Here is a 20,047-nt window from a genome sequence, read left to right on the forward strand (position 1 = left end):
AATGTACCACCTAAACAGCAACTCACGACCAACCCTTGTATTTCCTTGTAGCATAATTTGCTGAATACAAAATAGTTCTGTGTGGCATTAAGGCAACTTATGAGTTCGATAATCATAGGAATGGACATACCTCAATTTGAGATTACGTTTCTTCAAGTCAATTCAAAAGATTCATTTACTGGTACGTTTATTAGTAACATCAAGGAAATAAATCTGGCTCCATCAGGAATGTTAGCATCTTTTAGCGTTTGTTTTCTTTATGATACACTCACAGAATGTTCTTCGTTAATAGTAACCACACAGAGTCAACATTAAAACTAGTCTTTGTAAATAGTCTTCTCTCTAACTTCACAGGATTTGATTATGTTTTTAATCTGATATATTAAACTCTTTGGTCATCTGAGGTTACATAGGACTGAGATGGCAGCTTCGACCATAAATATAATAGACTGGCCCTGACGTCATTTTCGTGGCTCCAACATCTCTGGGCTAAAGTCACGTGAATGTTGGCAAAACATGGGTGTTTCGTGTTGCGCTTACGGCTGTACTCAGCGTTTTGTCGGGGAAATGGCTTTACATTTCACGTGTAAGTGTTTCTATGATAGTGCAGATGCGTTTATTGAAATCTGCTGAAGTGACTTTAATATGTTTTTTACGCTTGAAATAGAGTATCACGTAAATTAAAGTGTTGAAAGCGATGCCTGTAAAGTCAGACTCATTTTACATTTTGGAAAGTATCTGTGATAATTCGGTTACAGAAGTAAGTATAATCGTTTTTCGTTCCTAGTCATAGGTCCCGTGAGGATGAAAACCGAAGGCAGCTTTGGATACAGGCCCTGAAACGGAAAAACTTTAAGCCGTTTGCACATACGCGCCTTTGCTCAAAGCACTTTGCGGAGAAGTGTTTTGATAGGTTAGTTATTATGTACAATGTATATCTATAATTTGTATTTACAGTGTCTGTCATTTTTAAACCTAGGCTCCAAAATTATTTTCTGAAACTGCAAAGTCTCATCTTTCATCTAAAATATCATTTTTTTTAAACTGATAGTTTAAACTTTTGTAAAAATAGTGGGAACTGAACCTTTGAAGTGCACCTAAAATTGATACTCTAAAATGGACCTGCTCCTAAAGTAAACAATTTTGACACCTATAGTTGACATAATTCCCATAGCCAATTTCTTTCATAAGTGACTAGAGCTCGAAACGTTGCGAATACAATGTTTAAAGTTTTGACTCGAGCCCACTCTTACTGTTTAAAAGAATTTTAACGACGTTTATAATAATTTCGTCCCGCTGCCCACCAGAGTGGCGTTCGATGTATTTGTTAGATTTTATAAATGGTACTTTGAACAAATCCAGGTCAAATGTAGTTTTGGCATAATTTTTCACAAATAAAAAAGTAGTTTTTGTTGGAAGCGTTTGGCAGTCAGTTGAGAAATGTGGAGAAAATCCGATACAAACATAGGATCGCAGACCGCTGATTTGAAATCCCGCCACGTTTTGCCAACAGTCACGTGGTTTATGTTGGAGCAACACCAGCCCCATAGCTTCTGCACAGCAAGGCCAGTCTACTAGTATCTATGGTCGAAGGATGGCAGTCACCTGTTAACTGTCAAGACTGCATATGTAAGTTATCTTAATTTTCAAGATATTGTCAAAATGTGGTTACGTTGCATTCCACATTTTGTGATTGTCAGATGTGATAGAAGAAAGGATCTTTTATGAGAAATATGCAATTTTAAACCAACGGATCTTATAATTTTTTAAGTAATGTATGTGATGATGAGGATCAGAGAAACAACTCTTATATTTCGAAATTTTTGTCTGTGTATATTACATTGGGTTTTCTTCCGTTTCTTCAGTCTACCAGCTGATGATAAGGATGAATTAACCGAAAGAAGTCAAGAATAAATATTATATATACACCAGATGACAAATAAAAATGCATTTCTACAAATATCTCTTAGCTGTAGCTATGTAAATTTATTAATAGTTCACAAGCCATATTTATACTAGGATCAGATTTTGAAACCACATAAATGTAGACCACTGATACTTGCAAAACTGTTTCTCACATAATCCAGAAAGCTGCATAATAATGAATACACCTGCGACAAGCACATATTTAAGGGGGGGGGGGATAGGACATCAAAAAGGCCAACTTGGAGCAGAAGAGCCTCCACAGGACATTTTAAAATTCCACTGTCTATAATTTTACAAATAAATTCATAAAACTTTGTCAGCATAACCAGGAACGATTCAGGATTCACACTCATAGCAGTGGAAGTTCATAAACATAACAAAATAATTCTTTTTACGTGTGAAATTCCATCATTTTTTTCACTTGTTGTTGGCAGCATTTGTTGCAATAGGTACACTTTTCTTCATAAGTAGAAGAATTTCTTCAGTGAATTTTGTACAGCATACAAACCACACTTACAGTGGTTTGAAACTCTAGAATGCATTTTGTGTGTGGTGGGGCATCACGTGACCATGTGCAGCCCTGCGGCATTTTGTTGAGAGGGCATACAGAGTTGTACTTAGAACAATTGTTTTATCATATCCCACCCAGATAAAGGATGCAAATAAGGAAGCAGTTATTGGCAAAATACCATTTCAAAATTAGACTCCACAGCTCGAAGTACTGTAACATTTTGCTATGAGGTGAATTTGACAGATTTTTTTTTTAATATTCGTACTCTGAATATTGTTATGTAGCATTTCCAACAGGTTTACATCTACACAGCACTGCAAAAAGCTAGTAAGATGGAATACAAATTTCTTGCAAAAAAAAAAAAAAAAAAGAAACAGTTTCTTGTGTGGCTTACACCGGAATAAAGGACACTAAATTTCATGACTATTTCAAAATGTGCAAAAAATTAACAAGGTTGTCTGTGAGGAAAAGAAACTGTACAACTGACAGTTCATAGTCTATTCTAAGATTAAATATGCAGCCATGTGCGGAGTTAAAACGATAAAACACGGTATGCTACCAGTCTACAATTTACCATAGAATGGCATTCTATAAATTTAAGGTGTAACACAAATTAAGAAATAACTTCAGGCCTATAGGAAGTACTAGACAAGTGCCTTGTGATCGAAAAACACTTTCACAGAAGGCAGATTCGTAAAATTCTGCTACAGCTGTCATTTAGTTCAAAACTACTGACCAAATTTGCCTACTTAGTCAGCTTCAAGTAAATATTTACGTATGTTCGTACGTATATAGTATTAAGAGCTCTTACAGTGTCATAAAAGGAACAGGACATCAGAGACCACTCCAGCCAGCATCGGAATTTCATAAACCATACTAAAATGCTTCATTCCGCTCTAATTGCACATTTCTATGTCCAGATGCACTCTGAAGTACCTGATATTCAGCCTTTCATGTGGTTTTCGTGATACCAATTTTCTCCGAGGTCCAGTACTGTATTCTCATGTTTGATTCCTTATTATGGTATATTGTCATTCGTCCCAGAAAATGAAAATTTGCACTTGAAATTGAACGAAGTTGAATGTAGCCAACAGTGCGGAATGAAACAATTCGTTTCAAATGAACTAACTGCCTCAACGGAAAAAGAAATTAATAGTAGCAAATTTCACTGCAAAACAGACAGAAATAGCTTCATTAAGACATTAATGGTTGATTGCTAATAACGTGGAAATAATATAAAATCAGAAAATTGAAACTACTCACTTATTTTGGTCTTTCATGGTTATGAGTATGTATATTAATTCTCTTGATGTCTCCCGGCCACAGAAATCTGCTTTGATTTCATTTGACGTGGGAGCTCTAAACGAAGAGACCAGCAATATTATGAAGACAAGAAACATATACACGAGTCACATAGGGAAGGGTAGCATTCATCTCACGCTAGGTGAGGAGAACCCTACGTCATAGTGACGTAACCCTACGTCATCGTGACGTAAATCGACTACATGAGTGCGTATATCGATCTTTGCGGTTGTACCGATAATGTCAAACCTAAATGTAAATTCATGTATACAAACGAGGTGACAGGAGTTATCTGTTACGCTCATCCCAGTTGAATTAATTATTAAGCTGTAATCCCAACAATTTGTTATGGTATTATGTTTCAGGAACATAATGAATGTCTGAACGAAGGAACCATTAAGCCCGGTCCACATGCAACGATCTGTCTGCGCAGAATCGGCGCAGATGTCTGTACATGCAAAAGATCGCTGCAAATTTGGTGTGTTCACACGACACAAACCCCAATCTACTACTCGCCCGCCATCTGTCGGTGTAGAAAAGAAATCAGTAACAAGCGACTACGCTCCCCGAAAACGTCAAAAATTTAATTCACTTATTTTGAAATATAGAGATGGAGAAAGTTCTGTTGTGGTCTGTGTTCGCAACTTGTGTTACAAAAAACATTCAGACCAACCACAGGAAACAGAGAAAGCGGTCAAAATGGTGTAGACACTGGCTGCTAAAGCGAAAGCAGTTTTCTCACGTAAATTTACTGTGGGAGTTGCAGGGCAAACCTAACGACTGGAGAAATTATTTTCGGATGGATGTCGAAACTTATAATTATCTCTTAAAGCTTGTAGCCCCTCATATTATGAGAAAAAATACTTGTATAGAGAAGGGCAATTTCTCCTCATGAACGGCTGGCGGTAACATTAAGATTCGTAGCAACAGGAAGGAGCTACAGGATTTGGAATTTTCAACTGCAATATCGAAACAAGAGTTGACTGAAATAATACCCGCAATTTTTCAATTAGAGCATTGTACGCTGCTGTCTTTTTGTCTCAGTCACTAAATTCATTACTTTAATCTTCCACAAACATGAGTGGTTTCTATATATTTCAATGAATTCACTTACAAACTCCCGAGAACACTGACGAGTATCAGCCATTTTAATGCCCTGTGCGCACAAATACAAACACTAGACTGAACAAACAGCTGTTTCGCGCCAGATTTGCGGCGATCTCCTGTCCACACGCTTCAACTTGTCTGCACAGATGTGGTTTGAACCCACAGATTTGAGAGGTTTCGCTCAAACCTCCAACTCCAACTTCCAGGTTTGCACACACCTCTGGTTGGTGCAAATCTTCTGTCTACATGCAACGATCTGTCTGCGCAGATGTGATGTGCGCAGACATTTGCGCAGACAGATCGTTGCGTGTGGACGGGCCTTCACAAAAGTAAAAAAAAAAAAGCTTTTAGTCAATTTTCCGATGAATCATGCATAAACCGTGTGGACAGAAACGTGAAATAATTAATTATTAAGCTGCAATCGAAAGAATATGGGATATTATTGTGTGTTTCATGTACACTCTTTGTCATACAACTCGACCGGCAGCCGGCCGCTTCAGAGGCTAAGTCCGCGCCGATCGCGACATGGGACAAAAAAACTGGTCAACTCGCTAATTCTCTAAGTCCGATTATCTGCACAATCTGGCAACACTGTAGACTGCGGCACTTCCTGGAGGAAAACTTGTCCCAAGATAGAGAGACTCTAGGCTGATTGCGCCTGTGGTCTAGCGGTAGCGTGCGTTGTTTCTGTTCATAATACCAGTGGATCGAGAGCAGCTGGCATAAAATATTTTTATAGCCTCTTCTGTCTGAATGCTGAAGACGTGAATGCAATGGTAGCGCAGATTCAATCTATTTCGCTTTGTGATACACCGATATCAAAATTTTATCTAGTAACGATTTTGCGGCAGATTTCCTGCAGACTGTCCTCCTCTGGACGCCGTATTCGGCAAAGCTCCGGGATCCATTTGCTGGCTACTGGCAGCGGCCGTGGCGACAGCAGCGGCGCTGCACTCCCCCGTTCTTTACCGATAGCGCCTGCTACCGCTCATCGCTTTTGATGATTTAAAACGCTTTATTATTAAATGTTGCTCCACAGAAAATTTCTACAATTTCCATTCACGCTCAAAAGCAACGGAGACAGACGCCCTGATTAGTAGGCGGGTAATCGGCAAGAGCTGAGTATGGCCCGAAATTAATTTTATAGACTGGGACGAAATTAAACCACCTCACACATTCGATGAATTTATAAATGCTTCATACCTCGTTTCTTTTCCTTTCAAACTTAATTATTTGTGCAACTTTTGGTCAATGTTTGGATGTTTTCGTCAAGCCAGAGTGAGCGTCTGTGGTGTAAAGTGTATTACAGTTCTTGTTTCATTCCTTATGGTAAGTCTATGCGATAAACTGTGTGAATACCTTGCAATGCATGCTCTGTAGCAGTGCAGGCACACTGCACATTTGGAGTTCCATGTATGGGTTCATGAAGTATTTATTGTTGATCGGAAGTGATAGTTAAGGTCATCAGATTTAAACCAGAAAAATTTGTCGTTTTGAAGGTTTCAGAGAATGGAAAGGAATTGCTAACGCCGGTGTTAGAAAACGTCTACAGTTAAATGCTATTGCAAAAATTTAGAAGATGGGAACTATATTAATGAACATGTGCACTTCATAAACAACCTTCTGACATGTTAGACCTATATGACGAACAAAGCTCAAATTTATATCGTTGACAGCCGGTTTGAATCTTTTTAGGACCTATTTTACAGTGAAGCACCTTGGAATTTGCAAAGCAGAAATCCATGATATTAACTTAATTTACTAAGTCGAAATCGGACAAAGATTGATGTTTAAAGGCATTCTTCAGATTTCGCATAAGAAATTTTTACTAGCAGTTTGCAACTCCAATAATTAAAATGGAAAATAAAAGGTTGTAGTCAGCGGCTTCTACCGTGATTCGAACTTATAGTACAAGCACTGCAACGCACAAGGGAACATCTGAGCTAACGACACACTGGCGGCCAGAGGCGGACTATAGTCACTGCGATGTTGCCTGAGCCTCAAAACGCAACCTTAAACACACAAAGAGAGGAAGTGGAGATTACTGTTTTAACGTCCCGTCGACAACGATGTCATTAGAGACGGAGCACAAGCTCGGATTAGGGAAGGATGGGGAAGGAAATCGGCCGTGCCCTTCCTAAGGAACCATCCCGGCATTTGCCTGAAGCAATTTAGGGAAATCATTGAAAACCTAAATCAGGATGGCCGGGCGCGGGATTCCACCGTCGTCTTCCCGAATGCACACACAAACAGGTGTTACTTATGTGAAGAACGCCGTTCTTGGAGTCCAGAAATTAAATATACTTTCTAATTGTGTCGTCTTGCAGTGGATTATATCGTACGAGTCTTCGATGTGGAAAACGAATGTCAAGTGAATTTAGCGAGGTAACGCCGACCTACACCCGGAAGTAAATGCACTATCAGAGTGTTGACAAATACTTGCTACGACGCTGCCATTTCTCGGCTCTCTGACGAGGCAGCTCTTCAGCGAAATGCTTGCCGTGATTCTCCGATACGGTTCTTCAGAGTGGAGACGCGCGCGCACGTTTGGTTTTTATGCGGCGTTCTCCCCTGATGGTTTCTGACGTCGCCTTGTGGGCTATGTATACATATGAGACATTCAATTATCATTAATCCAGAATGATACAAGTTTCAGCTTCCGGCGTGGAAGAAGGCTGTTGACGCCGACACTATATCATTTCAACGTAGGGAAAGCAAAACGGATCATTCAATGTTTCTCATTCAACATAAAGCATGTGAGATAAATTTCCGTAACGTTCATAATCATCTAAAAATACAAACGAAGTAAAAATACACCGGAAGCTTATTCGAATTGAATATAATGTAAGATACCAAACGCTTTGCACCTCGATGTCGAATTTGTCCACTTGCAATCGTTTGCAGCATGCACATAGAATGTCATGATTACCACGAGAATGAAGAAATATGTTGGTAAGGATGGAAGCAAGAAGAGACGCAGTCAACAAATATTCTATTCATCATGGCATTCATTTCATTTGACACGTAAGAAGAGGTAAAGCGGGAATTTACTTTCGTTAACGCGAAAGATATGCCGCACATATTGATAACGAGGAAGTCTGCGTCTTCATACGTTTCCTCCTTGAAATCTGTATGCTCTATTATATACTATGTAGCCCGATCATTGTTTCAGTAATGTTACCCTCTTGTTTGACCCTGTAGCGATGAACAGATTCCAAATGCATATCTCTGCGTGAAAGTAGCTGTTCGAACCCTTCCTGGGTTGTTTTTTGTGTTTTATTGCTTGGAATTCCTGAAGCAGACCACTGTGCCTTCCCCCCTCGTGGGTTAGGTCTCAAAACTAAACCGCTTTGTATCCAATGGCATAATTTATTCATACTGCATCAGCATAAGACTCTTGCGAGTGAGAGAATGACAATAACAATCGTAACAAGAACAAGCAAATAATGAATGTTGTTTATTCCAACGCAGAACGAGAATGGCTTTAAATGTAAAAATCTATATCTATATCCATATCTATTGATCTTTGAGTTGGCACAATGCAAATATATTCTTAGCATTTAGTTACTGAATTTAGTTCTGGATGTTTGCAGAGAAAAGGAAAAGTCGGTACTTCTCGCTAGTGTAATATAATGTGAACCAGCAACTACCCTTTCCTTAGAACACGACTCAAGCAGGTCCTCAAGTAGGCACTGCTGCATTCTGTTCCCTGACATTGCTCTGATGACGGTTAATGCAGATAGTTCCGATTATGAAATACAAAACGTATTGCAGGTTAGTTCCTAGGATAGTAGCATTAAATTTGCGTTGTAGACGGCACATGAACGTGACGACTATCCATATTACTCATCAATATAAAAAGACAATATTTTGGGAATTTAGCAGGATTACTCAAAATGAATTCTGAAATTGGGTGACTGACCGCACAGGTGCTAAACGTCATCAAGAGTATACGATGTCCTAATCGCATTAGGAATATGAAGATCGTCTTCGACAGCTCGCAACTTTCACATTGCTATCTCCACCCTACTCCAGACAGCTCTCGGTGGAGTTGCACTACGTTGCCGATATTATGGAAGCCTTCAAACCGACAACAGACCACATATTGAAAAATACAAGCGAATTCTCTTGCAGCGTAAGCTTATTGTAACTAATCTAAAAATTATTGGAGAGGAACGTTGTCCTATTCAAAAAAAGTAAAATGTTACACACTGTTGACGTCAAACGGACATTATCTATGTCCTGTCTTGTGTCCTACTCATCTATAATATCAAGTGTACTATGAAAATGATTATATATAATGGATTATTAGGTAATGCATTGATACCAGATGGTGGGGGCCGGCCGATGTGGCCGTGCGGTTCTAGGCGCTTCAGTCTGGAAACGCGTGACCGCTATGGTCGCAGGTTCGAATCCTGCCTCGGGCATGGATGTGTGTGATGTCCTTAGGTTAGTTAGGTTTAAGTAGTTCTAAGTTCTAGGGGACTGATGACCTTAGAAGTTAAGTCCCATAGTGCTCAGAGCCATTTGAACCATTTGAACTATTTAACACAAAATGACATTAAAAATTTAAGTTATTCACGAGCAGCTAGTTGAGAATATGTATGAACATTAAATGACACGACGAACCGTCTTGTTCTGCATATGGATTCAAACCCAGCTCATGCAGACTAAGCAAAGATTTCGTGACTGACGGGAACTAACAGTCATTCCTGATTAGGCATACAGAGAGTGATATACCTCGATTTTAGACAGTATCAATTAGCAAATATCAACTTTAAATTGCATAACGCAAACATTTTTAACAGACGCGAATTCCTACCCAGCATCTATTGTCCCTGTTAACGAACTACGAGAGATGTTAAATATTGCTTCTTCACAAGTAACTTACTTGAAATGCCGTGAGGTAAAGCTGTGTGTTGGACACGGATTCGAACCCGGAACCTAATCGGATTGCTATCGAAGCACAGTCAAATGTGACATATCGGAATTTCGCGGCAGTAACTAGATGTTTTAACTGAAATGACGAGACGAAACATTAATTTTTTCCTTCCCAGGACTCCAACCCGGCACCTATCGCTGTTATATTCTAGAGAAAACTAACGTTAAATATGGGTTTGTTGCACCAGCAGTGACATGTGAGCATGTTTGAACTGAAATAATATGACGAAGAGTTCAGCGCTCACTGGGAATAGAGCCCCACACATATCGTTGTTGACTACACATAAAGAGACGTCAGCTACCGAATTTTTCTCCACCAGCTGCTCAGAATAGCATCTTGAACTTACAGTCATCTCGCAAATAGTTCTGTGTCTCACTGGGAGTTAAAAACGTCAGATATCGTTAGTGTTGACAGCGAATGAAAATACATTAAAAATCAAAATTATTATCCACCAGCAGATAGGTGTTCTCATGCTAGAGCATGATAATACATAATTAATCCTTTAGTGCCGGGCCAGGATTCGATCCCATTCACGCATAATATGTGAAGGTGTTGAGGAATCTGCAGTTTTGAACAAACAACAAATTGTAGCCAAGCTGTATTGCCACGAAGGGATCCAATTCCGCGTTAAGGGCGGTCTGAGTTGATTTCCCAGTTCAGAACCAATTTTATCGACATACAGAAGCTCAAATAAAAGATGGAATAAGTGTCCTGTGACCATACATAGCGTTTGTGTCGTCACTTGAAATAAATAACTAGTATAAGAAAGGTTACTGGTGATAGAGTTTCTACATGTCGCCACTCCAGACTTTATTGTGGTTCAACCTACCGTCTACTTGGTAAAGAAGGAATATCATCTTTAATGTGAATTTTCAGACCACGCAGCCATTATATCTCCTTCACTTGGTGTAGCCAGGAGAGAATGGAATATGTCTCTCCCTATCTAAAATCATTGACAGAAGTGGGAATCGAACCCAGACCATAGGTATAACAACCTACCATCCGTCCAACAGACCATGAAATCCTCTTCTCTGCGAGTCATTTTTCTATCGTAACGCAGTTGCGCCACACTGGATGAGAATTCTGACACACAGGATCCCTGTAGTAATTTGCAGCATGTTCAGTAAATTCATTTACTTGGTTGACCGAATCACCATGAACTAGCTGCCTCGGCTACCCAGTGCATACATTCGACTATTTTGTAATCACAGAAATAAAATCACGTTACCGCCACCTACATACAACTGCCAACATTGTAGGATGCAGAAGTTTAAATAGAAAGTGTTCCTTTCCACTTGAGCTATTCTATTGCGCTATCTGTTACTAGAAAACGTCGTTCAGTCCAAAAGAAAAGCTGTAACTGTTTGTCTCTCAGAAGTCAAGACCTGGCCATATGCATAATCTCACAGTGCTGTGGAATCCAAAAGTTCTGGAGGAATAGTTGCCGAGCTCTGGAGCTGTTGTAGCTACGTGTCAGCTTGTAGCATAGATAAGATGTCGCGAGTTCGAATACATTCAGTGCTACATTTTTTAAAACGCAATTCTGCTCTCTGCTGAAGTTATCAATCTAATGGAACTTTGAACATAATTCCCTTCACTTCTCAACCCAAAGTAGTCGCATGTGGAAAAAGGACTAACTACTGTGACATTTTGTTCTATTCAGGTTTAATAGACAGCAGGCAGCAGATGCATCTCGAAGATGTGCAGGGAGAGCACATCGTGCCATAATATGTCAGAAAAGTATTTTCTACATTAGCTGTCGTGTGGTAGTGATATTTTATTCTTCTTCAAACTTTGATTGACAGCTTTAACTCAGAACAGATTTTCTACATGCATGTAATCAATAAACTGCATGTGCATTGTCAGACTGTCATAGGTAACATCAGAGAATTCGCATATATCGTTGATGATTAATTTCTCTCTCATGTTTACTATTGTTTTAACAACACTAAAGGAAACCTTACGAAAATTGTGCACTGTATTATAAGAAATGAAATAAAACTAACCATGATAACCTTATGACGAAAGTATCTGTACACAAGCATGCCTCTATCGACACGAATTAGTAAAATACTACTCACTTAGATTTTGATTGGGTCTGTGTTTAATTGGTATGCTGTGTCATACTCAAGAGGTATGCAAATGTGGCATTTCATAAATATAGTTACGTATTGCTAGAAACCCAAAATTCGCTTGTCAGCAGCGGAAAGAGGCGTTACCTGTTGTGCAGCATTGTAAGTTTTTCAACATTGCACTATGAGCTGAAAGCATTTTCTTGCGATTTCCTTATTGATGTTTGATCTGACTGCTTGTAGCTCTTTCACAGAAGGGATAAAAACGTTTCAGTCAGTGAGACTGGAACCGTAACAGACGCTGTTTCACAGGTCAGCACGTTACCACAGAGCTGGCGAGGAGGTATGGGTCTCAGCTTCCTATTACGACGGCAATAGTAACTAGAACTCGTAAACCGCTATTTAAAGGTCGAAATTAGTTGCGATTTCCACCTGCAACGACTTTCCTGGGCTGAAAATCGTAAATTTTCAATCTTTTGTTACCCTTCAAGCTATAATAACTCAGATTATTCAATGGAAATGACAGGTAAAATCAAGTGAACTTTGAGGCTTAATTCCGTGCACACCAGGAAGTAACTCGTCGATCACAGAGTTGCCAAACATACGTTGCCTTGTTGCCAAATCTCAGTTACAGTACCAGCAGGAAGAAGACGAACCGATGTGATCCTACAGCGGTCTGGGAAGTGACCATAGCTGGTGTCTCCAAGTCGCGGCTGCTACGGCCTGGAATACGTAATGCGTCTGATTCGCTTTCTGTAACTAGGTTTAGGGACTGGAGCGTAGTTACTAATAATACTCAGAACTGACTGCAAACTGAGCATCATAAATCAGTAACTCTCATTGTTGTATTTATATTTCTTTCGTAAGTGCACTCAAAACTAAGAAAGTCATTCACAGGCGTTTTCGTGCCTCGCCGATAGTCGAGCACAACATACAAATAAAAATAAAAAAGAATGTGTGTGTGTTTGTGTGTGTGTGTGTGTGTGTGTGTGTGTGTGTGTGTGTGTGTGAGAGAGAGAGAGAGAGAGAGAGAGAGAGAGAGAGAGAAATAAAAAGCAATGAGAGAGAGTGTAAAAAATTGTTGTAAAGAAATTGAATCATGGTATTTAAAGAAATCTTTCATTAAAATGACACGTACCACATCATTACGAAATGTCGTATTCATGATCTATGGAACAAGAGTTAATCTAATGTAATCTAATCTAATCTAATCACATCATATTGATGATTAGCCATGAAGAGTCATGAATTACCGAAATTTTTGCCAATACCAGTAACCAAATCTAAACTTGAAAATAAAAGACGACAATTTTTGTAATACACCGTGACTCCTATCAAGACCCTTTCATCCCTGTTATCTAACCACGAAAGATGTCTGATGTACCTCCATTCTGAAGTAACAAAGTGTGCATGCATTTAAAGATGAAGTGCATGATGTGAAGTTCTGTGACGGAGATACGAACCCAACACGTAATCCGATTGTTAACTAAGAAAAATCAAATGTTACGTATCGGTTTTTCTTACGAGCTGGTAGGTGTCTGAATCTAAAATAAGGATACAAACTTTTGTGCCTAAGCGACAATCGAACTGCACACCTACCGTGCATCCACGAATATAGCTTAAGTATCAGTTGCTTACTCATGAACAGTAAGATGTGTGCGTGTTTGACCAGAAATAACGACACCTGTTGCGATAGTTGGCAACACATGAACAGACATTGAAATTGCGCGTTAATTTTCACTAGCAGGAGGGTGTGCACTTGATAAAGCTAGAAATGAAATTATGAATATTTTTGTACTGGATCAGGTTTCAGACCCACATACTTACCTTTGGAGGAGACCTAGAGAAGATTGCAGTCCTGGGAAAAGGAACGAAATGACTGAACTATACTGTTCCGAGAGATTCAGATCCTCGAAAGAGGAGATACGAATTCGAATCACAGTCCAGCACCAAATTTTTAAACATCTCTAGTTCAATCAAGTACAAGTAAAATAAGAGCCCTGTCCCTTTAAATGGCTATCGGTTCATCAAATAAAATAAAATTTTCTAATGTAAGTAAGCTTACTGGCGACTGTATTTCTTTTTACCATGACTTCCGCTGTGTCATTTCCCAACGTAAACCGGCTCTGCCCAGTTGGTAATGAAGGAACGTGATGTTTAATGCGGATTCTGGATTATAACGTCTTTCTCTTGAGGTTACCAGAGGTAAAATAAATCTGTTTGTGCCTCTTAAAAGTAAATGCCTGAACCCACGCATTGCACCTGTGATAGCTCGTTCCACCAGACCAATGTGGCCACATTACCCAGCCCCAGGAGTGTGCTGTAACGGATGATGTGCTTAGCTTACAAAATTAGTCACGGTGGAAAAAATGCGAGTCTATTAAATGGTCAAGTAGAAGCAAGCTTCTGACGCAGAAATTATGCTATTCTCATGTCAGCAGGATGTAAAGACTCTTCGAGGCATCATAGGCTGGATGTGAAGCCATTTTGATTTTTCACAAGTTCAGCAAATTTCTTAGTTCGAGAAAATCCCCTGTGAAGTGTGAAGTTGCCGGATAATTCGATTATTACTGTTATTATTACTATCATTTTATTCATACCGCTGATGGAACACGACCGTAGTCTTGAGGTAAAACGCGAGACCAGCTAATATGACGTCTGGCGACCGAAAGCACATATCGACAAAAATTTTATCGCCCCTTTCCTCTCGGTGCTGAAGCCATGAGTGTAATTCACGCGAATCTACAATATCATATTAGCTGGTCTTGCGTTTAACCTCAAGACTACGGTCGTAGTCAAGAGTAATGTACTAAGACTGGAGTCAAGACTTCCTCTGGGAAGTGCCGCAGTCTACATGTTGCTAGATCGAGCATATTGCCAGACATAGAATTCTGAGAGGAGCATGACTGTATTGTCCACCTTACGTGAACGACTCGGCGGTCAATTTTTTGGTCTGAGACTGTATCTACAACACATATTGCACGCTTAAGACCCAGAAGAATTTAAAAAAGTAGTTTATGAGAGCAACGTTAACCATAGCATTCGAAGTATTCATAGTATTGTATACGTGTGTGTAAACGCCTTCCAATGACCACTCAAGAAAGACAAGGATACACAGTCTAGCTTCAATATTATAAATACGCCTCAGTTTGTGGATGAACTCAGACTTAGGTTGATAATAATTTTGAAAATATAGCAGCACTGTACCCATTGGTGTTAAACTCGTTTTCAACCAATGATTCCCACAGCTACAGGGATACTACTTGTGATACCGCTTAGACAAAATACTTAAGCATTGTTATCAGACGAAAAGATCAACCTGACACAAACTGTGGGAAGTTTGTTTTACAACCTTCGTACCGGGATATTCAGCTTTTTCCTATTTGAGATATATGTGAACGTTGCTGCTTAAGACGATTTAAGCAGAAACTAAATTCCCTCAGCTTTGACAATGTTTAAAGAAATCGTCTTATCGGCACTAAATCGTGGTTTGTGAATTGTTTACCGGCCGTACTCTTCCGTATTTTGCCGGTTCGAAGGCGAAAGCTTACTGACAAATTTCACACAGAAATTACTGTTACAGTGTACTTATGGAGACAAATGAGTCAATTGCGTACTTTCTGGTGAGAAAGAGCACTGGCAAACAGTCTTCGCTACATTAGGTTATTTAAACTGGTGTCACTCTGAGCTAGAATTTATGGTCAGCGACTAAGTGTAAGGTCAACGTTTCGGATGCGAGTTTTGCGACTGTGAAATACTTTTATACATTATAGAAGCGAATATTAAATTTGCACTAATATTGCGAAAATTTTGTACTTGACAGCTTAGAATGAAAATACTTCTGTTTATTGCAAAGGGAAACAATAGATTTTCTAAAACACTGTCTGTCATACACTACTTGAAACAGGTCATGTCGACCAAATCATGTGGAAGAACGTATATCGGAAGGCAGTAAGATCTCTTGCCTTTTGGTTTGTCAGTACTCGATAGCCATTTCTAGGCGAAAGTAAATGAAGAAAGGCAGTGCGTTTTTATTACCAAGTAACGTCTTCGTCAATTACTTTAGTTTTAATGTAATCTACGAGTAATTGCTGGTGTTTGATATTAACATGAAAAGGATTCCGTAGACAGGGAAAGAACCTGTTCTTGGGAAACTACTTCTATAGTGACCAAAAGGCACTAAATGATGTTCAAGCACTTCTGTTACAGCAGCAGTTTGAATAAAATGATATTAATAATAACAGTAATAATCGAATTATCCGGCAACTTCACACTTCACAGGGGATTTTCTCGAACTAAGAAATTTGCTGAATTTGTGAAAAATCAAAATGGCTTCACATCCAGCCTATGATGCCTCGAAGAGTCTTTACATCCTGCTGACATGAGAATAGCATAATTTCTGCGTCAGAAGCTTGCTTCTACTTGACCATTTAATAGACTCGCATTTTTTCCACCGTGACTAATTTTGTAAGCTAAGCACATCATCCGTTACAGCACACTCCTGGGGCTGGGTAATGTGGCCACATTGGTCTGGTGGAACGAGCTATCACAGGTGCAATGCGTGGGTTCAGGCATTTACTTTTAAGAGGCACAAACAGATTTATTTTACCTCTGGTAACCTCAAGAGAAAGACGTTATAATCCAGAATCCGCATTAAACATCACGTTCCTTCATTACCAACTGGGCAGAGCCGGTTTACGTTGGGAAATGACACAGCGGAAGTCATGGTAAAAAGAAATACAGTCGCCAGTAAGCTTACTTACATTAGAAAATTTTATTTTATTTGATGAACCGATAGCCATTTAAAGGGACAGGGCTCTTATTTTACTTGTACTTGATTGAACTAGAGACGTTTAAAAATTTGGTGCTGGACTGTGATTCGAATTCGTATCTCCTCTTTCGAGGATCTGAATCTCTCGGAACAGTATAGTTCAGTCATTTCGTTCCTTTTCCCAGGACTGCAATCTTCTCTAGGTCTCCTCCAAAGGTAAGTATGTGGGTCTGAAACCTGATCCAGTACAAAAATATTCATAATTTCATTTCTAACTTTATCAAGTGCACACCCACCTGCTAGTGAAAATTAACGCGCAATTTCAATGTCTGTTCATGTGTTGGTCAAACACGCACACATCTTACTGTTCATGAGTAAGCAACTGATACTTAAGCTATATTCGTGGATGCACGGTAGGTGTGCAGTTCGATTGTCGCTTAGGCACAAAAGTTTGTATCCTTATTTTAGATTCAGACACCTAGCGGCTCGTAAGAAAAACCGATACATAACATTTGATTTTTCTTAGTTAACAATCGGATTATGTGTTGGGTTCGTATCTCCGTCACAGAACTTCACATCATGCACTTCATCTTTAAATGCATGCACACTTTGTTACTTCAGAATGGAGGTACATCAGACATCTTTCGTGGTTAGATAACAGGGATGAAAGGGTCTTGATAGGAGTCACGGTTTATTACAAAAATTGTCGTCTTTTATTTTCAAGTTTAGATTTGGTTACTGGTATTGGCAAAAATTTCGGTAATTCATGACTCTTCATGGCTAATCATCAATATGATGTGATTAGATTAGATTAGATTACATTAGATTAACTCTTGTTCCATAGATCATGAATACGACATTTCGTAATGATGTGGTACGTGTCATTTTAATGAAAGATTTCTTTAAATACCATGATTCAATTTCTTTACAACAATTTTTTACACTCTCTCTCATTGCTTTTTATTTCTCTCTCTCTCTCTCTCTCTCTCTCTCTCTCTCTCTCACACACACACACACACACACACACACACACACACACACAAACACACACACATTCTTTTTTATTTTTATTTGTATGTTGTGCTCGACTATCGGCGAGGCACGAAAACGCCTGTGAATGACTTTCTTAGTTTTGAGTGCACTTACGAAAGAAATATAAATACAACAATGAGAGTTACTGATTTATGATGCTCAGTTTGCAGTCAGTTCTGAGTATTATTAGTAACTACGCTCCAGTCCCTAAACCTAGTTACAGAAAGCGAATCAGACGCATTACGTATTCCAGGCCGTAGCAGCCGCGACTTGGAGACACCAGCTATGGTCACTTCCCAGACCGCTGTAGGATCACATCGGTTCGTCTTCTTCCTGCTGGTACTGTAACTGAGATTTGGCAACAAGGCAACGTATGTTTGGCAACTCTGTGATCGACGAGTTACTTCCTGGTGTGCACGGAATTAAGCCTCAAAGTTCACTTGATTTTACCTGTCATTTCCATTGAATAATCTGAGTTATTATAGCTTGAAGGGTAACAAAAGATTGAAAATTTACGATTTTCAGCCCAAGAAAGTCGTTGCAGGTGGAAATCGCAACTAATTTCGACCTTTAAATAGCGGTTTACGAGTTCTAGTTACTATTGCCGTCGTAATAGGAAGCTGAGACCCATACCTCCTCGCCAGCTCTGTGGTAACGTGCTGACCTGTGAAACAGCGTCTGTTACGGTTCCAGTCTCACTGACTGAAACGTTTTTATCCCTTCTGTGAAAGAGCTACAAGCAGTCAGATCAAACATCAATAAGGAAATCGCAAGAAAATGCTTTCAGCTCATAGTGCAATGTTGAAAAACTTACAATGCTGCACAACAGGTAACGCCTCTTTCCGCTGCTGACAAGCGAATTTTGGGTTTCTAGCAATACGTAACTATATTTATGAAATGCCACATTTGCATACCTCTTGAGTATGACACAGCATACCAATTAAACACAGACCCAATCAAAATCTAAGTGAGTAGTATTTTATTAATTCGTGTCGATAGAGGCATGCTTGTGTACAGATACTTTCGTCGTAAGGTTATCATGGTTAGTTTTATTTCATTTCTTACAATACAGTGCACAATTTTCGTAAGGTTTCCTTTAGTGTTGTTAAAACAATAGTAAACATGAGAGAGAAGTTAATCATCAACGATATATGCGAATTCTCTGATGTTACCTATGACAGTCTGACAATGCACATGCAGTTTATTGATTACATGCATGTAGAAAATTTGTTCTGAGTTAAAGCTGTCAATCAAAGTTTGAAGAAGAATAAAATATCACTACCACACGACGGCTAATGTAGAAAATACTTTTCTGACATATTATGGCACGATGCGCTCTCCCTGCACATCTTCGAGATGCATCTGCTGCCTGCTGTCTATTAAACCTGAATAGAACAAAATGTCACAATAGTTAGTCCTTTTTCCACATGCGACTACTTTGGGTTGAGAAGTGAAGGGAATTATGTTCAAAGTTCCATTAGATTGATAACTTCAGCAGAGAGCAGAATTGCGTTTTAAAAAATGTAGCACTGAATGTATTCGAACTCGCGACATCTTATCTATGCTACAAGCTGACACGTAGCTACAACAGCTCCAGAGCTCGGCAACTATTCCTCCAGAACTTTTGGATTCCACAGCACTGTGAGATTATGCATATGGCCAGGTCTTGACTTCTGAGAGACAAACAGTTACAGCTTTTCTTTTGGACTGAACGACGTTTTCTAGTAACAGATAGCGCAATAGAATAGCTCAAGTGGAAAGGAACACTTTCTATTTAAACTTCTGCATCCTACAATGTTGGCAGTTGTGTGTAGGTGGCAGTAACGTGATTTTATTTCTGTGATTACAAAATAGTAGAATGTATGCACTGGGTAGCCGAGGCAGCTAGTTCATGGTGATTCGGTTAACCAAGTAAATGAATTTACTGAACATGCTGCAAATTACTACAGGGAGCCTGTGTGTCAGAATTCTCATCCAGTGTGGCGCAACTGCGTTACGATAGAAAAATGACTCGCAGAGAAGAGGATTTCGTGGTCTGTTGGACGGATGGTAGGTTGTTATACCTATGGTCTGGGTTCGATTCCCACTTCTATCAATGATTTTAGATAGGGAGAGACATATTCCATTCTCTCCTGGCTACACCAAGTGAAGGAGATGTAATGGCTGCGTGGTCTGAAAATTCACATTAAAGATGATATTCCTTCTTTACCAAGTAGACGGTAGGTTGAACCACAATAAAGTCTGGAGTGGCGACATGTAGAAACTCTATCACCAGTAACCTTTCTTATACTAGTTATTTATTTCAAGTGACGACACAAACGCTATGTATGGTCACAGGACACTTATTCCATCTTTTATTTGAGCTTCTGTATGTCGATAAAATT

This window comes from Schistocerca cancellata, chromosome 5 (genome assembly GCF_023864275.1).
Source record: "Schistocerca cancellata isolate TAMUIC-IGC-003103 chromosome 5, iqSchCanc2.1, whole genome shotgun sequence".
Classification (NCBI taxonomy): Eukaryota; Metazoa; Arthropoda; class Insecta; order Orthoptera; family Acrididae; genus Schistocerca; species Schistocerca cancellata.